Raw genomic sequence first — 25,414 nt, 5'->3', positions numbered from 1 at the left:
AGCTAGTGACTGAGGGCAGATATGAATAGCCTAGAGAGAGACCATGGATATTGGACCCCCCTGGCTAAAAACATCTGCCCCCAGCCACCCCAGAAAAGGCACATCTGTAAGATGCGCCTTTTCTGGCACTTAGCCTCTCTCTTCCCACTCCTGTGTAGCAGTGGGAAATGGGGTAATGAAGGGTTAGTGTCACCTTGCTATTGTAAGGTGAAATTAAGCCAGGTTAATAATGGAGAGGCGTCAATTATGACACCTATCCATTATTAATCCAATAGTACGAAATGGTTAATAGAACACACACACACATTATTAAAATGTATTTTAGTGAAATAAAGACACAGGGTGTTTTAATATTTTATTATACTCTTAATCCACCTGAAGACCCTTGTCACCTGAAATAAAGTTAAAAAAAACAAACAACAATATTCCATACCTTCCGTCGTTACAGTCTTGTCCCACGCTGTAAATCCATCTGAAGGGGTTAAATCATTTTACAGCCAGGAGCCTGCTAATGCAGCTGTGCTCCTGACTGTAAACCTTGGGGGAATGAATGGAATGCAGGGGAATGTACTGTACTTACCTCGAGTCGCGGTGCTGCACCCTCTGCTGGATGAACTCATATGAACTCGAGCGTGAGAAAATATTCTGAAAAGTTCCCACGCTTGAGTTCATATGAGTTCATCCAGCAGAGGGCGCAGCACCGCGACTCAAGGTAACTACAGTACATTCCCCTGCATTCCATTCATTCACCAATTTTTACAGCCAGGATCACAGCTGCATTAGCAGAGCTCCTGGGTGTAAAATGATTTAACCCCTTCAGATAGATTTACAGCGTGGGACAAGACTGTAACAACGAAAGGTATGGAATATTGTTGTTTGTTTTTTTAACTTTATTTCAGGTGACAAGGGTCTTCAGGTGGATTAAGAGTATAATAAAATATTACAACACCCTGTGTCTTTATTTCATTAAAATACTTTTTAATAATGTGTGTGTGTTTTATTAACCATTTCGTACTATTGGATTAATAATGGATAGGTGTCATAATTGACGCCTCTCCATTATTAACCTGGCTTAATGTCACCTTACAATAGCAAGGTGACATTAACCCTTCATTACCCCATATCCCACTGCTACACGGGAATGGGAAGAGAGAGGCTAAGTGCCAGAATAGGCGCATCTTACAGATGTGCCTTTTCTGGGGTGGCTGGGGGCAGATGTTTTTAGCCAGGGGGTCCAATATCCATGGTCCCTCTCTAGGCTATTAATATCTGCCCTCAGTCACTGGCTTTCCCACTCTGGCGGAGAAAATTGCGCGGAAGCCCACGCCAATTTTTTCCGGGATTTAACCCTTTAATTTAATAGCTAGAGCCCCCAAATTTTACACAAAGACACTTACATTAGTAAAGAGAAATATGTAATAAAAGAAGGGATATGAGATGGTTTCTGTATGTAAACCATGTGTCATATCCTGTCGGGTTTGTGAAGGAGATAGGAAAAGCCGGCAATTGAATTACCTTCTTTTCTGCTATCTAGCGCTGAATTAAATATAAATATATGTATATATGAGTCTCACTGATATATATATATATATATATGTAGCCAAAAAAAACAAAAAATACAAAAAATACAAAAAATCAAAAACAAAAAAAACAAAAAATATATATATATGTTTTTAAGAATATTTGAGCCGATGGATCCATGATATGTCCATTTTGCAGGCCTGCGATAAAAAATCGCCGTACGGAAGCCATACGGATGCCATACAGATGACACACGGATAAATTTGTGTGTAACAATCGCATCCTCGCATTGAATACAGAATGGTGTTTTGGGACAATTACTGCGTATTACGGCCGTAAAAAACGGACCGTATTTTCATACGCCTAGTGTGACGCCGGCCTTAGACTGATTGCCCTTCCTTAATGGCATCATGTCCTATACATCCTGCTTCCAAACTATCTGACTCGGGGAAGTCATTTAGAGGAGCAATTCAAGAGGGAGTCTTTTTTATGACCCGGATGCATTGTTGTGGAGCTGAATGTCAATAATGGCGGCTTATTTGTGACTTCCCAGATGAGGGTGCTTTGTAATGCTATCATTCTGCTAGGATCTGGTATTTGTCATGGCCTACTGCTACCAGTATCATGCCTATACAACCAGCTTCTCATGATCAGGGGGTTCGGATCCCAAAACAGAAAGAGGCTGAAGCCTTGATATCCACTTTTAACTTTGTGGATGATATATTAGAGCCTACTGTTCAGCAACTATGTTATTAAGCATCCAAAATTGGTGCTTAATTTGGCACTAAAGAATGCTGTCTGGACAACAGCGTTGGTCAGACAGTCATTTTTCTTCTGCCAGGCTGGACATCTGACTAAGCTAATTGAAGACATATGGCAGTGCTTGTCGGGCGTAGGTTGGGTTCAATGTACTGATTCAGTGTATACACAGATTCATTGTCATGCTTCTTGTGATATTACCAGAGCTTCATCTGTACCCTCTGATAGGGCATTCACAGCACTGAGCAGCCCAGTAATGTTTACTCAGAAGAACTTGTCTTCATTCTTCCAGAAAGATTGTGAAGCTTGAGAGAATACGGTTTAACCCCTAATTATCTGTACTAAGGGGAAGTTCCTGCCATTTCTAACTTACTCTAAAGGCTTGTGCTGGAGACCCTATTATCAGTCCACTGAGACCAATGTTATTCTATGGGGCTGTGAACATGCCCAATTTTGACCTGTGGTCCGTGTGTCCATTTTTACCATCAGTGTGTCATCAATTTATTCGTCTGTGTGTCCGTTTTAACCATCAGTGTGTCATCAGTGTGTGGTCAATGTGTCCGTTTTTGCCATCAGTGTGTCATCAGTGTACGGTCCGTGTCGGTTTTTACCATCAGTGTATCATCAGTGTATGGTCAATGTGTCTGTTTTTACCATCAGTGTGTCATCAGTGCATGGTCCGTGTGTCCACTTTTACCATCAGGGTGTCATCAGTGCATGGTACGTGTGTCCACTTTTACCATCAGGGTGTCATCAGTGCATGGTCCGTGTGTCCGTTTTTACCATCAGTGTGTCATCAATATATGGTCTGTGTGTCCGTTTTAACCATCAGTGTGTCATCAGGGTATGGTCAATGTGTCCGTTTTTACCATCAGTGTGTCATCAGTGTTTATCATGGATAGATAAATAAATGACAAAGCTTCTCCTATGCTTTGCGCTTATACAGGCAGCACACATACGTCATCCTTCACTGAGCCACAGAATCTGTGTTGTCAATTTTCATCTGTGATAACAGAAAAAAACGGATGTGTCTCTGTGAGTTTTGCACGGACATACAGTCTGTGATAAAACACAGACATATGAATAGCACCATTGACTGGTATGTGCTGTATATGTAAAAAATGGATACAAACCGTACGTGCAACACGGATGTGTGAATGAGGCTTACGACTGTTAAAAACCTGTCAACAAAAAACAATAGTTACCTGCAGCTATAGTGCTAATCTGTAATCATGTAAAAAAAAATGCCATTAACCTATAGATGTGGAGTTATTCTGCAGGTTAATAGCGTTCTGAACCTGCCTGGCACTGAGAGCCCCGCTGCCAGGAGGAAATTAACTTCATTGTTCCTTGCAGTGTTTGGCTTCCAGTCATATTGGTGACATGGTTTCAGTCTCAGCGTTAATGTCATCTGTCAGTCAGTGCTGAGGGTGCGGCTACAGCTGCCAGTCTCTATTCACAATTTCACTGAAATTGTGCCGTCACCACCCATGTGATTGGAAGCTGAACGCTGCTGGGAGGAATAAAGTTAATTTTCTCCCAGCAGCAGATCTCTAAGTGCCGGGAAGGTTCAAAATGCTATTAACCTGCAGACTAACCCTAAATCTGCAGGTTAATAACGTTTTGTGACATTATAGGGTCCCTTTAAATGTATGTGGCCTTCTAATTGAAAGTGCAGCCGCAGAGAGAAAATGGAGTTAGATTCCGCCTGCAGCTGATCACTTCCAGTCATTGGGTAGGCGTCGGGGCTGTGACCAGTTAGCGCTCACTGTAATCAGGCCTCCTGCTGCTTGACTTGCTTTGTAGGATCTTGTGCACAGCAGAATGTCAGTCAAGGAACAGTGGGTGTGATTACTGCGCACTCATTGTGTACTGAGCACTAACTGCTCACAGCTCCTTTCAATGGAAGCAGTTGCGTTTTCTTTTTGCAGCCACACTTCCTATTAGAAATCCACGTACTGTATATTTAAAAGTGTATATATGTGCAAATTAGTACTGTGGCTGCAGGTAAATACCGATTTTGTTTTTTTGTCTGACAATTTCTCTTTAACACATTAAACATATGAATACAGATAAGTTGATGCCCTTAATCCAACCTGTAGATTCAGCATGTGGTTATATATACATATATCTAAAAGTGCGCATGTCAGTGTCAGTATTCCATATCATCAGAAATTGGCATTGTCATCCAACTATAGAAGCAGCTTGAGCAGCTGAACTCCAATGCAAAATCTCTACCAGTGCCCCTCGATCACCAGGGGCCATTTACAGTATTGTTGTATGTGGAAACACTCCTCAGACTGCGGGGCCCAGGTGACATTGCAACTTTGGCCAGGGGACAATGTGGACTATAAGTAAAAATAGTATATTTTCTCATTCATCATGACACTGTATAGCAGATTCACTAAGGGGTCACAGAGGAACAAAAATAGCCAAGCAAAACTGATTTTTAAATGCTGGCTAAAGGGGACATATTTAGACTTACCTTCTCCATCAAAATACATGTTTTTTGTGTGTATTATTATGCATTGCTTGTATAGCACTATAATTTTTCACAGCGCTTTACATAGATTATCATCTTTGTCCCTATTGGGGCTCCCAATCTAATTTCCCTATCAGTATGTCATTGAGTGTGGGAGGAATCTGGAAGAAACCCACTCAAACACGGGGAGAACAAACTCCATGCAGGTGTTGTCCTTGGTGGGATTTGTATCCTGGATCCCAGCGTTGCAAGTCTACAGTGCTAACCACTGTGCTGCCATGTGTGCATAGATTCTACACATAAACGTTTGTTTCTGGTGTGCATAGTTTTTTATATATCAACTCATGTTTTTGTTTGTATGTAGTGTCTATATCGGGGTTGGACAATCCATTGGTGCAGACTATGCAGCCACACAGGGGTCCAAAACAGATGAAATTGTGCATTATGATGAACTATTGTACTGTATAGTGTCCACCAGTGCCCACCAGTCATGTTTATTATAAGAATAGAAAATATAAAATAAATACCGCGCAACAAGGGTCTAAATAGGCTATATGTTAGTCACCGGTTTGCCTCTTATAAGGTAAATTCTGCACGATATGGCAGATATAATAAACTAGTGTATAGTCAAATGTCGATTGGCAATATCCCCACCTGTAATTAGAATGTACCACAATCAGTGTGTACAACATATATACCTGTTAGGGTGAATAAATGATGAATCACATACCGTAACGGGCTGTCCTGTAATGCTGCGAGATGACTCATAGTAGGTACCCCAGCAAGTGCATATGATAGTCTGCAAATGTGGACAGGGAATCTAGTGGTGAGGATGGTCCTCTATATGATGGCGGTCAGGTAGGCACACACTAGTACCGCTTATCCGATCAAAGACCGGGTGCCAGTATGCAGTACAGAGCCAGGAATCGTCCCGGCCGGAGGCGATCCTGGTTGTGCTGAAAGAAATGGCCGACGCTGCCAGGCAGCGTGTGACGTCACAGGCCTACGGAGTCTCACTAGGGCAAAAAGCAAACCGACGCGTTTCGGAGTGTACGGTACACTCCGAAACGCGTTGGTTTGCTTTTTGCCCTAGTGAGACTCCGTAGGCCTGTGACGTCACACGCTGCCTGGCAGCGTCGGCCATTTCTTTCAGCACAACCAGGATCGCCTCCGGCCGGGACGATTCCTGGCTCTGTACTGCATACTGGCACCCGGTCTTTGATCGGATAAGCGGTACTAGTGTGTGCCTACCTGACCGCCATCATATAGAGGACCATCCTCACCACTAGATTCCCTGTCCACATTTGCAGACTATCATATGCACTTGCTGGGGTACCTACTACGAGTCATCTCGCAGCATTACAGGACAGCCCGTTACGGTATGTGATTCATCATTTATTCACCCTAACAGGTATATATGTTGTACACACTGATTGTGGTACATTCTAATTACAGGTGGGGATATTGCCAATCGACATTTGACTATACACTAGTTTATTATATCTGCCATATCGTGCAGAATTTACCTTATAAGAGGCAAACCGGTGACTAACATATAGCCTATTTAGACCCTTGTTGCGCGGTATTTATTTTATATTGGTTTGCTTATTCTTCTGGCAGAGTGTGCACAGATCTGCCTAAATACCTGCAGCACTTGGGCCGTGTTTCTATTAGCGCCAGTGTGTTCTAGTGTTGTATTATAAGAATAGACCTAATGTAAATTATATTATAAAAAAACTTAAGATAAATGTTCATGTTGATAGGAACTCTTTTATTAAATCTTATAATGCGTTAGTCTGCATTGAAGTAGGACGTATGAAGGAAACTGTGAGATTAATTACAACATAAACATTTGTGTGGTATGGCAAGCATGTGGATTGCACACTAGATTGATTCGTTTCGTATGGGATAATGGCCGAAGAGGTTAGAACATTGCAGACCTACTAATACAAATATACAGAGTTAATATCAAGCATATCAATTATATGATCACAAGATGTACTTGCCTTTATTTAAACCATATCTCTCCCAGATCTACTGAACTTCCCAATGACTTGGACATTTCTCCTACTATTCTTCAGATGTTAAAATTGAGAAAAGGTTGCTTTAAAGTCAGGGATTAATAATAATAATAATAATAATAATAATAATCTTTATTTTTATATAGCGCTAACATATTCCGCAGCGCTTTACAGTTTGCACACATTATCATCACTGTCCCCGATGGGGCTCACAATCTAGATCCCTATCAGTATGTCTTTGGAATGTGGGAGGAAACTGGAGAACCCAGAGGGAACCCACGCAAACACGGAGAGAACATACAAACTCCTTGCAGATGTTGTCCTTGGTGGGGTATTAGCTCAGGACTCCAGCGCTGCAAGGCGGCAGTGCTAACCACTGCGCCACCGTGCTGCCCTTGGATTGAAGCAAATATTTTTATACCCTGTGAAATATACATTGCATCTGCGGCAAAGCTGCAACATAACAGTGAGAAGGCGGCAGCAAACTGCAATTGCCAGAGACGGATTCATGCTGCCACATGGTTTTGTAGGTGCCCAATAAAAATCATGCCATAATCAAAAACTGGACAAGTGACGCTTCATAAAACCCATCCACAATAGTGTAACGTGCTCATAGGACAATAGTCTGTGAGACTTGGGTCTTCCTTTTAACTTGTTGGAGCCTGTTGTAGTTGTTGAGTAATATGTAGCAGGACAACATCTTTTCTCACTGGCCAAGCTAAGAAATTATTTTATGGGGTAAAATATGTGCCCCTTTTAACAAACGTCAATGGCTCACTTTATACAGAATTCAGAAATCTTGGGTACAAACAAAAATGTCGAGTAGGAGAGATTGGCACAAACTACTTCTTTCTTCGAAGTCTTTGCAATCGAACTAAGTGACAGTAACCTCTTCCAGGGTAACTTCTGTTTTTCCGAATATTATGTTTGGCCCTTCCATTATATATAACTCTGCCCTATAGTAAAGATTTATTAGATTTTGGATTTGAGTGGTACAATGAGTGCTGTAGAGATGATTACTTCCCAATAGTGGTCCTTATGTGGTGATAGTTATAGCTGTAACCTCATATAGCTTCATCGTTCAACCAGATCTATCGAGTTCAATCTCTGACCTAACCTGAAGGCAAACACTCCATGAGGCCAATGCTAATTGCCCAATAGTAGTGGAAAAATTCCTTCTAAACTCCAAATATGGCAACCAATATTTGGATCCACATTACATCACAAAATCTAGTACCCATCATCTGTAATATTTATTTTCCAAGAATGGCATCCAGACTTTTTATTGCATCAAGCATTAGTCTTTTTTAGTGCATCAACATCAACAACAGGGTGACAGCTGGAGCTCGGCGGTAAGGACGGAAGTGACACAGCGGCTCAGTTTGAATGTGTGAGTAAGAGATGTAGAGATGAGTAGGCAGATGGGAAAACGGTAGTCCAGCAGCTTTCAGTGCCTTTTCCCAGATCCCTCCGTCAGATCAAGATTAGTGTACTGAAGTCAGGAATATATGATTCCACTTCAGCCACTTTTATATCACCAGTTCAATCTTTGTAAGCCAAGTAAACATTGTGTAGGTTCATTTAATGGTCTCACATTGGATCTGTGTCAGGGATTGAGCTTACCCGAGTAAATTAAAATCCTTAATACTGTCCAATACTACTATGAATTAAACTGATTTAGTTTGGCAGGAACTACAAAAACAAACATGATTTAAAGGATAGAGTGATCTCAAATTTGGCTTAGGCGGAAAGGAAATGCTTAATAACTTGCATAGGGCTGCAGAGTTCATTCTTTGACCTTAGCTAATAGTTTTGTATTTTCTGGCACAGCTGAATAGCAATGTGAGATACTGGGCTTTTAATTATCCTTGAAATGTTTTAATGTCTGTATAAGACAAATGACATGTCCATTTGTGCACACATTACTTGCTGTCCAATGTATACAGTTTGGGTGCACATTAGAACACTCACTGCCCATCCATGACTATAGATCACACTTACGATAACAACGTTAGGCCTATTTGGACTTTGGATAAGTAATCTCCCATACATGTGAGCAGGGGAAAATCCTGTCATCCATCTGGATCACAGAATGTTAACATTTCACGAGTGTCCTGCTTTTAATACATACCACATTTTTGCACCACATTCAGAAATAAAAAGAAAGCCTTTACCCATTGGGTCAGAAAAGGCATTTATTGTGCAAGGATGGTCTGTGTATACCTAATAAGCAGGGGACCGACATGCACAAGTGAATGAATACAGGAAGGATACCTGCATCTGATGATGCCATTGACATTTTTTTTTTTAACTTTCTTTTTGTCTGTGTTAACTTTTTTCGGTTGAGGTGACTTTATACTCGGCTGTCTCATCTGTCCAAAAGCTGATACCATACTAAAAAGTGATCACTTGATATCTGAGGCTTGGTCAGCTACAACACATGGCGCTCAGCTATTGTAGCCACTAGCTGGGGAAAATGTGTGTGGGCGCATGTTTATACTGCACAGGATCAGGGCCAGTTTTAAGCAAAGTGGGGCCCTAGGCAAAAGTTTAAAATGGAGCCCCAAATCCTAACATATTGCACCATCACACAGAAACATTTTGGTTGTATTTACATGCGCTGATTTCAATATTCAAGTCGTTCGACACTTGTTTCCCGGCCTCTTTACACTGGCTGAGGAACAATGATGGGCCAGAACGATCACTAGTAGATCAGTCTGTCCCCATAGAGTATCATCTTATCAACAGCATATCTGCAGTTTTCACCGGCAAAGTGCTGCTGAGAACAATGATTTCTGTTCCAGCATAACCAATCCAATCACTCGATGAATAGGCAGCATTTTGCTTGTTTAGTATAATACACCCCATAGTCCTCCATACATTATAATGTGCCCCATAGTCCTCCATATAGTATAATGTACTCCCCATAGTCCTCCATATAGTATAATGCACTCCCCATAGTCCTCCATATAGTATAATGCACTCCCCATAATCCTCCATATAATATAATGCACTCACCATAGTCCTCCATATAGTATAATGGACTCCTCAGAGTCCTCCATATAGTGTAATACACTCCTCATAGTCCTCCAAATAGTATAATACACTCCCCATCTCCTATATATATATATATATATATATATATATATATATATATATATACAATGCTCATCTCTACTCCTTGTTCTCTCAACAGCTCCACTGCACGGGCACCCCTGACTTATAGGTGCCATAGCGGCCACAACACACCATTGGGGCTGGGAGCCCCTGGGAGAGCGGGGGGCCCTAGGCAGCTGCCTAGTCTGCCTGCCCTTAACGACGACCCTACACAGGATACACATAACCTAGAAATAGGTATATGAATATTTCACATGGATAGGCAACCAGACATGATTGTACTGAATATTCCAAAGTTGGTCCATATGCCAAGTAAAGACAGATGTATAGATGTCCCATTTTTATTAAACAGGTACCGTAAATTAGCAGAAATTGTTCGTTCATAACAAAATTATTTGAAATTATCCAATTAATTTGTAAATATACAGAATTAAACACAATAATATAAATCCAAATGTAACAGATTTTACTGATATTTCAAAATGAAAATTCTTCCGATGTAGCTGTAACTTTAAAGGGATTGTCCGGTCTAAAATAAAAAGTCTGCAGTCACTCTGTGTGACTACAGACTTATGAATCCCTCTAGCACATGCACACTGTGTGAGGATTCTCCGGTTTCTGACCCGGGAAAGGTGGTGATGTATGCGATATGCATACTGCCTGCCAGAGCCCGTCTAGTGAGAGCGGCCTTGCTCCATACAGTTATATTGAGCCCTAAGGGTGCACCCACGACGGCCATGACCACTGTTTGGCCGCATCATTAGACATGGTGCATGATCTCACTCAATACAAGTATATGGAGCAAGGCTGCGCCCACTGGACGAGTTCTACCCTGGAGTATGTATAACCCATACATACCCTCCGCTCAGAAAACAGCAATTCCCCGCAGTGCACAGTGCATGTGCTGGGGGGATTCATAACTCTGCAGTCACACAGAGTGACTGCAAACTTATTAATTTAGACCGGACAACCCCTTTAAAGTGTTTCGTAAAAAGTTTGCAATTACATGTTGTTTTTTTCACAGACAAGAAATAAGTTCAAAAGAAACATAGGGATACTAATACACGAAAAATACTTACAAAACCATTATAAAAGTTTTTAGTATAAATTTGTGGGTACTAGAATGGGAAACACAGTAAACCACCATTGTGGCTCTGCATATTTTGTCATGTTGCCAAGAGAGAAGCTGACTATATTCTTAACGTACCTTCACACGAAACGACTTTACAACGAGAACGACAACGATCCGTGACGTTGCAGCGTCCTGGATAGCGATATCGTTGTGTTTGACACGCAGCAGCGATCTGGATCCTGCTGTGATATCGCTGGTCGGAGCTAGAAGTCCAGAACTTTATTTGGTCGTCAGATCGGCGTGTATCGTCGTGTTTGATAGCAAAAGCAACGATGCCAGCAATGTTAAACATGGAGCTAACGACCTGTGAGAACGATAAGTGCGTCACCGCTACGTCACAGGATCGCTCCTGCGTCGTTCTGGAGCTGCTGTGTTTGACATCTCTACAGCGATGTAAACAGCGACGCTGCAGCGATCAGATCGTTGTCGTTCTCGTTGTAGAGTCGTTTCGTGTGAAGGTACCTTTACTTTACCATTTCTGAGCACTATTCTGGGAAAGTCTATTAAGAAAGATTCATCTACGCATCAATGATGTTTCTTTCCATGTGTTTTATTATTTTTGGGCAAGGGTAAATGCAAAGAAAACAGTCTCTGACTCTATATAATGACATGAGGGATTTGTAGATTAATTTATTTTGTGGTAACGTACAGTTTATGTACTTACAATATACTTGATATGCAATTTTCCACTATGTAACCTTTGGGACCATATTTCACTGTGCACACCAATGCTAATTATTATGATAGTCCAACCATTGTGAGAAGTCCCAAAAATCCTCTAATTTCTATTATTAGCTTAGTAATGACTTGTCCAAAAGTTTAAAGATCAGTTGAAATAAGGACTTGCTGGTACTTAGGAGATGGAAGTTCATGTTGCCGTTCACATAGGCATCTAGCTCTACCTAACATTACTCTTTATTAATTTATTGTATTACCTGTTGCTTTTTCAGCCAAGATTCCTGTTTTCGCACAGTTTTCGAGGTAGACCGCCTGGATTGAAAATTTCCATTGCTTTGGCATAACAAATTAATTAGTCTAATGTACTTTAAAGAGGCCCCAGATAAATGCATTCTTGACTAAATGATTTGTTTGCTATTACATTATTAATTTGAGGTAGGGGAAATCTATGGTTTGTGTAGGTTGAGTAATTCTTGCCTTCTAAGTGCCTTTATTTATGAGGTGGCAGAGTTTCTCTGCTAGCACTTTATGTAAAGGAGTTTTAGCACTCCTACAAATCAACATATGGACTTAAATAGACATACTTTAAATATACTGTGTTTTTTATTACCATCAGAAACAGATGTTTGGAATATAGAAGTCTCGGTTTTAGTTACACTGGCCTTGAAAGTGAGAACTGTAAGTCGCTTAATTAAAAATAGAATTTATTTGACAAAATGCATTTGCAGGTGTTTTATGACTTTGGCAATATATTGTCCTATATGAATTATTATACTGGAAACCGAATGTAATGATTTCATTTTTGTTGTTCTCCTAATGAGGTGTTTCTTGTCATCTGAGTTAAACTGGTTCAGTACAGCAAGGAAGTTTGATTTTTTTTTAAACAATGGCTATCAGAAAAAAAGATGGACTATTTTAGGACTTCAAATTGCCTAAGGCTGACCATATGTAGTAGCCCAATGAGAATTTGCTTCTACTGATAAGAGGTGTTTGTGATGTAACATTATCCAATGTGCCATATGGGCATACCCTTTTCTCCTACAACAGAGCACAGTATTCTTTTCTCATGTTGGAAAGATTTTCAAGATCTGTAAAATCTTCAGCTGCTTACAGAAGGTTAGATGTTCATCTGCCATGTTTAATCAGATCAAACTGTTGATCATTTAATCATCCTAATTATAAATGACACCTTGAGCCAGAAATCGAGAGGAATATAGTGAGAATGAATGATTTCTTTGGATCAATTCTATTTTTATTGAAGAGAGGACGGAGGAATACAACATTTGCACAGGATCTGGATTACTTCTAAAAGCCTGAAGGCCATTTGGCTAAATTTGTGCAGGATCCTTGGCTTTTATTGACCAATGAATTTTTCATTTTTGCGCTCCTGTATATTCCTCACCTTCTTCCAAGAGCCATAACTTTTTTATTTTTCCTTTGGCATATAGTGCTTGTTTTTCTAGTACAAGCTGTAGTATTGCAGTATATAGGAAAAATCATGGTCTCCTACGGAGTTCAACCTTGAGTAGAACTGTCCACTAAAGTATCAGATAAGTATATATCATTTATTAAAAGGAACCTGTCACCAGGTTTCGCCGATATGAGATGCGGCAACCGCCTTTCAGGGCTGATATACAGCATTCTATAATGCCTGCGGGTCAGTTCGGTCCGAGGGGTGTTGCTCTTCATGGTCCAGTGCCTCTCATCTTCTTGCCGTCCTCCTGCTTGCTTCATGTGGATGACGTGTCCTTGTATCATCCACACAGTCTGCTCTGCTTCGCGCTCCTGCGCAGGCGTACTGATCTGCCCTGTTGAGGGCAGAGCAAAGTACTGCAGTGCACAGGTGCTGGGTAAGTTCAGAGAGGCTCCCTTTAAAGTGCTTAAGCCACAAATCTCAGACCCAGACACCCGCAATCATAAAGTTGTGTCTATCTCTACTACCCTTCAAGGTTACTACCACATTCACACCATTCAAACAACTTTATACCACTTGTTATTTTACTACGGAGTGCTCTGTTTTTCTTGTGTGTTTTTTCATGAAGTTCATCTTGTGGCTGAGCTTCCTTTGGAGGACCAAGATGGCAGCCATGGGGGCCTTCAGCAGGCTCTTGGGTGCCAAGGTAAGCCATCAGTTCTTTTGCGACCGGAAACTGCACAAGGGAACTTGTCAACTCATGAAATGCTATTTAACTACAGATGTAGGGTTAATCTTCAGGTATATAGCATTACCTGCCTAGCTTCTTTACTCGAATTGCGGCTACTATAACAAACTTATTTCCTCCTGGAAATCTTTCTATCGGGCTCATTCACGGAGTGGCTGCAGTCATCGCTCACAGCACTTCTGACTATACTGTGAGCTTCAGCTGTAAGCACACCCCAGCACTTTGATTGACAGAGAACTCCACAGGAGATCAGTGCAGAACGAGATGTTTGTTTCAGTGTGCATTTACAGACACTGCTCACAGTATAGTGAGCAGTGATGTGATCCATGATTGTAGCCACTCTGTGCATGCCCCATCACTGAAAACCGGCAGCACCCAGAAGGAAATAAGTCTATTTTCTCCTGCTAGCCGCACTTTCAGTAAGGCTGCTGGGCAGCATTGTAATGTTATTTGCAGATTAATTCTATGACTGCAGGCAAATAACATATTCCAAGGTCAAAGATTCCCTTTAAATGCCATGGTCATAGATTGACAGTGGCATCTAAATTGGTTCACAACCAGACTGCTAGACACAAATGTCTACTCAAGGATCCCTAACCAGGATGTTTATTCATGTCCAAATGCGGTAAGGAGTGAAAGGAATTCATTTAGCATAAATCAAAGACCAGTTTCCATTATTGCACCCAGATATGATTCACTCTGAAACACTGAAGCATTTCAGGGAAAATATACTTTCTAACAGCTGTCAACGGTAAAGCAATTTGAATGACGAAGCAGGATCTCGCCAGCTTTTACCTGACCCGCATCCCTAGGCTCATAGATCTCACCCTTTACACACATTGGGAGAGATCAATCTGTCAAGGAGATTGGGGAGGGAGACACAGACATGGACCTGCCTTTTAGACTAGTCATCATAGTTGCATCGTCCCACCATTCGACTAGTCACCATACTTGCATCGTCCCACCATTCAAAAGTATGTTTTGTGAAAAAGCCACAGCATTTCATTGTGTGCCGGAAATGCTGCAACCACTCAACCAATGTCTGATTCATTCTGCTCAAGGTTCAAGCACAATGAATCAGCTAAATCAACCCTTTAGATCAGGGATGGGGAACCTCAGGCGCGAGGGCCATTTACGGCCCGCGATGACCTTTTCTCCGCCCCCAAGCAGATTTCAGGGGACTACAGTGCTTGGGCCAGCAGCTGTGTTTTTGTGGCCATCGGCCCATTAATTTAATCTTGCTCTGTGAGTACGTGCACTCAGTGTTCACTACTGAACGCTAAGGCACGTGCAATGAAAGATTACCTCCTGACACCAGTGCCATCATTAAGACTTACTTTGTGGGCAGAGTTACACAGTTTGTACGGCCCACAAAGGATGGCTAGAATATCCAAATGGCTCTTGGCAGAAAGAAGGTTCCTCACAAATAACTTGTGTCAGCTTCCAAAGACCTTTTCCATGGATTACCTTTTTCTTCACTTTAGGGTGTAGTATCCAAGGACTCTGGGAAACGCTATGTTTAGAGAGATGGCAGCAGGAGTGGTTTACATATGCTCACACATCTATAGGATTATTTTTGAAGGATATACCTGTTGTTAGTTTTGGCCTTGAAGCAAAACATGCTAAATTAGTTCTCAAGCCTTGTTGACAAGTGCTGTTCTCTTGCAGGCGGTGTGGGTTTAGCTTGTTTAAACAAGCACTTTTGTTTCATGTGACAAGGCACTGTTTGCTTTATGGATGATCAAATAAAAGATTATCATTCAGAAATCAGAACACACTGCTCCATAACACAGCTCATATAAGATTGCTTTGCTGTAACATCATCTTTTTACAGTTAGTAAGAACAGACATGCATGCAAAATGCAATTGTATTTTGTGACTTAGCTGACTATAGACACAAGGATTAACCCATCAGACATTTCTTGACTAGTCTATCTCAATAAATAGCTATTTTTTGCTAAGTTCTACTTAATTATATTTACTAGAAAAATTATTTCAGTGTGTCTGTGGCTACCTGTCGGCCAATCAAACTTTTAACATAGCTGCCACACAATTGATTCCATTATCATTGACTATAGGAGCCATAATACAAATGATCTTGACTGCATCTTGGAATTGATCCATCTTGTTATAGCTAGACTTCATTCATAATTCCATGTTTTTACCGTATACACTAGACTAATGTCAGTCGAACTAACTAATATTGATGAGTTCAGTGTCAGTCAAATGGAGCTCTGGCATGTCCGATTTTGCGACTGCTGATATTGTCCCCAAAAATAAGCCATCACCAGATATGTCTGACGATGGCTCTCTCATAAAAAAACACGGGAGTGCTCCTGTGTAGGGAGAGTCCTGTGTAGGGAGAGTTGGCCAAGATGCAGGCCAAACGATTGGAGGATCATTTAGCTGACTGCCATCTCATGTGTATGGAGGGCATTATTGTCAGGAAAGAGAAAGATATATCATGCTGATATTTCAACATCCTTTCCTTTTGTTCCTGCGATAATAAGTCACTGACAGGTCAGGTGCATCTGGGAGCATCTTCAACATGCTTCACCAAACTGAGTATGCATGCATTTGGCCTAACTGGGAGAGAGAGCTCGTTCAGCCAACTGCTATTTAATATGTATGCCAAAAAGGAGGTCCGGGGAATGGCGCTGTCTTTGCCACCAAGAGAATTCAACTTGCAGGAACTTTAGGTTGCTTGTAGGTAAAATTTTATTCAAAACACCTGAAGTCATACACCTGATGAAGGCTGCAACAGCCTAAACGCGATGTGTATATAGTTTTTATTTGTTGTATATCAGTTTGAATAAAATTTACCTGCAAGCAACCTGAAATTCCTGCACCTTGATTTCACTCGGTGGCAAAGGCAACCCCATTCCCTGGTCCTTCTTTCTGGCATCCACGTTTTCAGGGTCCAATCCCTCCTCATGAGGTCGGCTGTAGTCTTTTGCAAATACATCCATACATCAATCGGGAGTTGTGCCTCTGTTTGTACAACTGCATCAGGTGAGCAATTTCCTATAGATACTAATCTTAGATAGCGCTACATTTTTTCGCCTTAAGGAACCTTATCACTACTTAATGTGTATGGGCATTTGAAGACCATTTAAAGCTGACCTGATCTTCTTGCTGTTGCAAAAAATGTGACTTTATATTTGGGAATCTGTATGGGATACATGACTGCAGAGTTACAGCAATTAACACTCCCAGTATCCCAGAATTCTTAATACAGAATAATTTGGTGTTCGTGGGCCATTTATAGTCTTTGGGTTAAGATCAGCTGCCCTATTAGTAGTTTGTTACAATATACCTGCAGTTTATTCTCCTGGAGTAGATCTGTCTGTAGCCTTTGTGGATGAAGAAGTGACTACTCCTACATTACATTCTATGATCAAAAGGCAAATAAGGCAAAAATGTGCTTCAACGTGTACTTATTTCCCAATATAATTTTCTATTCCGTAGTATGGTAAAAATTGTGTTCTACAATTGCCATTAACATGTATTTATTACCTGCTAATAAAAAAAAGTTTTAATGAAGGATGAACTGTTAATAATGGCAGACAGTCATACCGTTACAGTGGTGGTCAGTACACAATTGGGTCATCACAGATCAGCAGAAATGTCTCTCTTACCTCTTTCCGTCCTCCCACCCTCCTTCCTTTCTGTACAATACTGAAATCCACACAAATTTATTTGCAGCAAATTGCATTTTTGGGAAAAATTCTGTGAACTCTGCAAATTCAAATTTTAAAACATTCAGTAATTGTTATAGGTGCTATGGCCAAGTACTATATTTAGTGTAGCATATTATGTGACTAGTGGATATTGATCAATACATGCTATGTTGATGTGTCTTATTTCTGTTGAATTGATCACTGCATTCTTACTAATATTGGTGCAGCACCAGTGTCACATTTAAGTACGGTACTTTCATCTCATGGCACACGGCAGACTCAATGAGTGAATGTACTGCTGCCCCCCATAGCGTTATATTGTCAGTAAATCTGCCTCTGCAGCTAAAGATGTTTTAAAGAAGATTTACACTAGTGCAGATAATTGACATTCTCACCACCCGAGCAAGACATTACTAATATTTACATTTCTTGACGGAAGATCTAAATTCCTCATCGGTTAACGTGCCCTAAGAAAAAGGTGTGACACACCATGCATGTCATAACAAAACCTGTGCTTAAGACTGGCTGGCAAATATCTAATGTATCCAAGGAAATCCTTACATCACAAAATGGCATACTTTAAATCATGTTAGCCTTTTATGGGAATGTAAAGTTACTCGGAGAAAGACGTTAAAAATGTGGATTGAGTTTACATAATGGGAAGAAGCAATTGTTGAATGCCATTGTGACTGGCAGCAATCAAGATTTATTTGCTTAGTTTGTAATGTGGTTTTATCCTTATGTTCTTGTAAAATTCCCATGAACTTTAATTTAAACTTCTGGGACAAAGTAACTAAATATTGGTAGTAAGACTCACATAAACACTTGGATTAGGCATACATACAAAGTTCCCGCACTCTTCCTTACATACCTGTTAATAAGTTGTCCTGGTTGTGGAGCTATAGTTAACATGACTTGTACTGGTCCTGAACTCAGAGTTACATTCATTTTTTTTCTGGATTCTATTGGAACCAGTCAGCAAGGTTGTCATCATACACATCCCTAACAGCTCAGTCGATCCTCAAAAATGCAATGCGTCTGTCTTTTTTTGTTATACATCCCAAAATGTGCAAACACGGAACCAGCTCCAATAACTAAAAGTGGACCTCCCATCAGGCTATTCAGACCGACAGTGGGTAAAATAAGTAATTGATACACTGCTAATTTTGCAAGTTTTCCCACCTTATAAAGAATGAAGAAGCCTCTGATTTTTATTGCAGGCACACTTCAACTGTGAGAGACAGAATCTAAAAAACAAAACAAAAAAAACAAACAGAAAATCACATTGTATGATTTTTAAATAATTAAATTGCATTTTATTGCATGAAATACTGTAAGTATCTGATCACTTACCAACCAGCAAGAATTCTGGCTCTCACAAACCTGTAAGTTTATTTAAGAATCCCTCCCATGCTGCACTCATTATCTATATTAATTACACCAGTTTGAACTTGTTACCTGTATAAAAGACACCTGTCCACACACTATCAATCACACTACAACATCTCCACCATGGCCAATACCAAAGAACTGTCTAAGGACACTAGCGACAAAATTGTAGACCTGCGCAACGCCGGGATGAGCTACAGGACAATAGGCAAACAGCTTGGTGAAAAGGCGACAACTGTTAGCACAATTGTCAGAAAATGGAAGAAACACAAAATGATTGTCAATATTCCTTGGTCTGGGGCTCTGGATCTCGCCTTGTGTGGTAAGGATGATTCTGAGAAAGATCAGGAATCAGCCCAGAACTACACAGGAGAACTTGGTCAATGACCTGAAGAGAGCTGGGATCACAGTCTCAAACATTACCGTTCGTAACATATTATGCCGTCATGGATTAAAATACTGCAGGGCACACAAGATTCCCCTGTTCATGCCAGCACATGTCCAGGCCCATTTGAAGTTCACCAATGATCATCTGGATGATCCAGAGGAGGCATGGGAGAAGGCCTTGTGGTCAGATGAGACCAAAATAAAAGTTTTTGGTATCAACTTCAGTCGCCGTGTTTGGAGGAAGAAGGATGAGTACAACCCCAAGAACACCATCCCAACCGTGAAGCATAGTGTGGGAAACATACCTTGGGGGTGCTTTTCTGCAAAGAGGACAGGATGACTGCGACATATTGAAGAGAGGATGGATGGGGAATTGTATTGTGAGATTTTGGCCAGCAACCTCCTTCCCTCAGTAAGAGCATTGAAGATGGGTCATGGCTGGGTCTTTCAGCTTGACAATATCCCAAAACACGCAGCAAGGGATCGAAGGAGTGGCTCCGTAAGAAGCATTTTAAGGTACTGGAGTAGCATAGTCAGTCTCCATACCTGAACCCAATTGAAAATCTTTGGAGGGAGCTGAAACTGTTGTCCAGCGACATCCCCGAAACCTGAAATATCTGAAGAAGATGTGTATGGAGGAGTGGGCTAAAATCCCTGCTGCAGTGTGTGCAAACTTGGTCAAGAACTACAGGAAACTTCTGACCTCTGTAATTGTAAACAAAGATTTTTGTACAAAAATATTAAGTTCTATTTTTCTATTGTATGCTTATTTCATGCAATAAAATGCAAATTAATTATGCAAAAATCAGACAATGTAATTTTAGGGATTATTTTTAAATTCGGTCTCTCACAGTTGACGTGCACCTACGATAAAAATTACAGACTCTCCATTCTTTGTGGGTGGGAAATCTTGCAAAATTGGAAATATATAAAATACTAATTTTCCCAATTGTATGTGTGGGTAGCATAGTTTGAGGACATATCTGCTCGAAAGTATTATTCTGTTTGGCCAATTGGTGTATTCTTGATTAGCTCCTCAGTCCTGTGCCCCCCACCCCTCATCAGTAATTGACGTTCTATTCATACCAGTTCTTAATCATGGAGGGAAAGGGTAGTACACTCTTTATGAACACAATGGACTCATAAACTGTGTCTAGTGTATTTTTTGAGTGCTTTTTTTAAGCAAATGGCAGAATATTTGTTTTCCATTTCTTCTACTTGAAGAGTGGACCTATTTTCATTTTGTATCGGAGATATTTTTTAAGTTCTAAATATGTCAAGTATTACCATGAGAAGTCATGTTATGTCATGCACCACATATGGATCTACTGGACCAAGACCCTCGTTCTTATTTAGCAATTCCATTTTTCCCCATAAGGATGGCTTTACAGATCTTGACAGTGAACCATTATTTGTTGGTACATATCAATACATAATACATATTATTGTCATGTATTTGGTAGCTTCAACACATTACCAGTATTATGTGATTAATCGGCTGGAAATATGACTCCTATAGAGAGAACATGTGCATATGCGTGTGGGTTAAGTTGATATGTTGTTTTTGGAGTAAAGGCCCCGTCTCACATAGCGAGATCGCTAGCGAGATCGCTGCTGAGTCACAAGTTTTGTGACGCAACAGCGATCTCAGTAGCGATCTCGCTATGTGTGACACGTACCAGCGATCAGGCCCCTGCTGCGAGATCGCTGGTCGTGTCGGAATGGCCTGGACCTTTTTTTGGTCGTTGAGGCCCCGCTGACATCGCTGAATCGGTGTGTGTGACACCGATCCAGCGATGTCTTCACTGGTAACCAGGGTAAACATCGGGTTACTAAGCGCATGGCCGCGCTTAGTAACCCGATGTTTACCCTGGTTACCAAAAAAACAAACAGTACATACTCGCCTTTCGGTGTCCAGGTCCCTTGCCGTCCGCTTCCTGCTCTGACTGCCGGCCGTACAGTGAGAGCAGATCACAGCAGTGACGTCACCGCTGCGCTCTGCTCTCAGTGTACAGCGGCACTGTCAGAGCAGGAAGCAGACGGCAAGGGACCTGGACACCGAAAGGCGAGTATGTACTGTTTGTTTTTTTTGGTAACCAGGGTAAACATCGGGTTACTAAGCGCGGCCCTGCGCTTAGTAACCCGATGTTTACCCTGGTTACCGGGTGCTGCAGGGGGACTTCGGCATCGTTGATGACAGTTTCAACGATGCCGAAGTCGTTCCCCTGATCGTTGGTCGCTGGAGAGAGCTGTCTGTGTGACAGCTCCCCAGCGACTACACAGCGACAAAACAGCGACGCTGCAGCGATCAGCATCGTTGTCTGTATCGCTGCAGCGTCGCTGTGTGAGACGGGGCCTTAAGAATTTGAGGCATTTAGCAGATTAGCTAAACAGTGTGAGCTGTGTACACAAGAGATCAGCAAATTGACCGAGGTGAATTGTTGGACAATGGTATCTATATGTTACATTAAACTAATACGTGGAGTCATGTAAATATATCTGCAGATCCAACAAGTGAGGGACATTCATGATATGAATGAATACAATAATAACGCAACTAATAGCATCAAACATTGATATGTCGGTAGCAGTTATATAAATGAACATGTATGGTCAGATGTTCTGGTCTGGTCATGCAGTAGTATGGTACCGTCTCTGACAGATGTCACAAGCTTACTCACTTATTTAGCACCATTATATTCTGCAGCACTATACAGACATCATTGGGGCTCACAATTTAGATTTATCAGTATGTCTTTGAAGTGTCAATGGAAACTGGAGAACCTGGAGGAAACCCACACCAACACGGAGAGAACATACAAACTCCTCGCAAATGTTGTCCTTGTTGGGATTTGTTTCCAGGACAGCAGCGCTAACCACTGAGCCACTGGGGTTTATAAAGCAATATGGATTCTCATAGTGAAAAAAATGATCAAATGTACACAAGGAAGAAAGCTGAACTTTCTGTAGGAGTATTGTAAAAGGAAGGGGAAACATGGCAATATTTCCAATCCAGCTTGCATAAACTGTGAATAGATGACTCCAATATTCTGTCCTCAAGATTATTTAAGTAATTTCTGTAACAGATTATTTTAATTTCCTAAACGTATTGCACAAACCCGAAAGAAATGAGGAAATAATAGGATAAAATTCTATAAAGAAACAACATATAACATTTACTATAACAATTACTTGGATTCAATTATCATATGGTTCTTATGGTCCTGTCGTCAGTTTTGTAAGCTGGTCACCACCGTGACATAGTTGCCAAAACCGCTGTGCAATCAGTTGCCAGGAATATTGAGGCTACAGGAGGGGGAAGAAAGGCCACATTTCAATGAAAGGATCTGATTCAGAAAGCTAAGTAGCCGTTTTTCTCTCACAGCCAAAGTAATCAGCTTGGCAGCTGAATCAAAGTGTACACTAGGCTCATTGTCTAAAGAGCACCAAAGGTTGAATTTTCTTAGAAGGTCAAAAAAGTTAATTTTTATGAAAAAAATATAAGAAGGAACTAAAATAAAGAATGTGTTCATTTGGTGGATTTATGTATCTGAAGAGTGGCTTTACGTCTTAACATCTGGGCCGCCTAGTTTGTCCAAAATATATGTTTTTATTCAGCTATAATTGGGTTTCATTATCCTCAGCATAATAGCCCTAATTTTATTATTTTTATAAGAAAGCCACACCAGACGGAACGGTTCAATGTAATTTGGCCAACCATTGAATGGTTGTTGTTATTGATCCTAGCAAAGAATAATTGGAAAGATCAAAATTTTTTTTATAGAAATCAGACAAATTATAAGATTTTCCTTAGTAGGGGGATTACAGTTATTTAAAAAAAGAATAATTAAAATATCTAACATACAGTGGGGAAAAAAGTATTTAGTCAGCCACCAATTGTGCAAGTTCTCCCACTTAAAAAGATGAGAGAGGCCTGTAATTGACATCATAGGTAGACCACAACTATGAGAGTCAAAATGAGAAAATAAATCCAAAAAATCACCTTGTCTGATTTGGCAAGATGTATTTTGCAAATTATGGTGGAAAATAAGTATTTGGTCACCTAAAAACATGCAAGATTTCTGGCTCTTACAGACCTGTAACTTCTTCTTTAAGAGGCTCCTGTGTCCTCCACTCATTAATTACCTGTAATAATGGCACCTGTTTCAACTTGTTCTCAGTATAAAGGACACCTGTCCACAACCTCAAACAGTCACACTCCAAACTCCACTATGGTGAAGACCAAAGAGCTGTCGAAGGACACCAGAAACAAAATTACAAAATAGTTGGTTGGCCGATGAGTAATCCAAATAGATCCTACACTTTAAATATGTAAATACTATTCTTTACATATTGTACTCCTTAAATCTACTTTGTTTTACACCATGATGTTTCGCAGCATTTCACAGACTTAATCTGCACTGTCCCTATTGCAAAAGTTTTGTTTTGGTGGAAGCTGTTGTGAAACGTGTGTTGGGTGGATTGTGGGTGAGTCCATGAACTCTTTATTGCCCTTTTGGGCATTGTCTGGAACACAGGTCCACAGGAACTTTATTATTAACTTTCTTTCCCTGGTTTACAATACTAGGTGATTTGGCTCTGCATATGTATTTTGTCTGTGATTCCTCAGTGTTCACACTGTTATCCTTTCAATAAATAAATGGGCAATACACCAGTTCATGTACCACCATCTTGTTCTCTGTGTCTGTAATTTTGGCAATTTTTACAAATGTCAATATAGGTTATTTATCAATTGCTGAACAGCTTATAATGTAGCCGACCGGCAGTTGCTTAATATCTGCGGGTTAGCCATTGTAAATGCAACCTGTAGAAAAAGGTAATTATAAGGCCAAATTACCATACAGTCTATGTTAGAATGTTTGTTCTAGTCCATAGAATAGAAAGAGGCTGATGTCACTACTGCTATAAATGCCATTGATAACCGCACAGATACAATTAGTCATGCCTGTCTTTTGTGGAGGCATCCTGTTAGCACTGCTTTAAGACAGCTGCAGACATTGACTGTTGAAAGGAATTGATGCAAATAACATGACCTGTACTCAAGCGTTCCGAGAAGTGAAGATTTATTCCAGGGGATTGTCAGCATTGCTCTAAATGCCAAAGGGTCAATTAGATAAAGATAAAGTGACTTGCAGTGGTGCCACCGATGGGATCATCTGTCTTCTAAGCAAGACTGATAGTTAGTTTTACCAGTACCATGACTGACTAATATTATTTACATTTTTTTTACATCTGCTTTGTGTTCCTCTAGTTGCTTTTATTTTCCTTGCTCCTTTATGCAGAATCATGCAAAACTGGAAGGTTTACCGTAAAGAGCAGACCATTTAACACGGTGGTGCCAAGAAAATGACGTGAGGGTCTGGTCAAACAAGTGGTTAGGGGAAAGTTGTAAAGACTTGCTCATAGGGTGCTGCAGGTGGTACTCTAACGCAGATGACTGTCATCAGCTATGTATTCCGCCATCCATAGAGGATATAGTGAACCTAGCCTAATCCAGGTACCTGTAATAATTCATCAAGAAGGATTAACGAACAATGTCCTGATATATGGGGTTAAATAATCTGAATAATCCTTAGTTCTATGATATCAAAATGGTCTGTTTTAGAAATGGGCCTAAGAATTAAATTAACAATTTATTATGAATGTTTTTTTGAAAGAAATACTAAGACCACTTAACCATGTGTATATATATGCTTTTCTGGACAGAGAGCTCAGATGTTGCTCCTGGGATCTGTTGTAGCTATTCTTCCAACTTAGGGGTCCCTGCTCCAAGTGTTCCTGTCACCACTGGAATCAGTGTTTCCTTCACCTTCCACATCTTCTCCAGTTCTCCTTTGAGGCTCTGGTATTTCTCCAGCATCTCATATTCCTTCTTTCTGATGTTGCTGTCACTTGGCACTGCCACATCTATCATTGCTGTCTTCTGATCCTTGTCTACTATCACAATGTCTGGTTGGTTAGCCAACACCTGCTTATCCGTCTTGATCTTGAAGTCCCTCAGGATTTTAGCCCTTTCATTTGCCACTTTTTCTGGGGTCTCCCACTTGAACTTAGGGGGACTTCGC

General features: G+C 40.7%; 2 protein-coding genes across 2 annotated transcripts in view; one reads left to right on the top strand and one right to left on the bottom strand.

Annotated features, from left to right (window-relative positions):
- The window catches only part of ROR2 (receptor tyrosine kinase like orphan receptor 2), a 241,288-nt gene that overhangs the window by 112,924 nt on the left and 102,950 nt on the right, over nucleotides 1–25,414 (top strand). The window lies entirely within an intron of this gene.
- The window catches only part of LOC143818798 (histone-lysine N-methyltransferase SETMAR-like), an 83,407-nt gene continuing 75,485 nt past the window's right edge, over nucleotides 17,493–25,414 (bottom strand). Inside the window, exons 2-3 of the transcript XR_013224685.1 lie at nucleotides 18,735–18,799; nucleotides 17,493–17,610 (exon numbers count right to left, since the gene is read on the bottom strand). The gene's annotated coding sequence lies outside the window, so the exon portion shown is untranslated. The remainder of the gene's footprint in view (nucleotides 17,611–18,734; nucleotides 18,800–25,414) is intronic.

This window comes from Ranitomeya variabilis, chromosome 1 (genome assembly GCF_051348905.1).
Source record: "Ranitomeya variabilis isolate aRanVar5 chromosome 1, aRanVar5.hap1, whole genome shotgun sequence".
Taxonomy (NCBI): Eukaryota; Metazoa; Chordata; class Amphibia; order Anura; family Dendrobatidae; genus Ranitomeya; species Ranitomeya variabilis.
The sequence above is the reverse complement of the archived record's forward strand: the minus strand, read 5'-3'. Positions and strand labels throughout refer to the sequence as shown.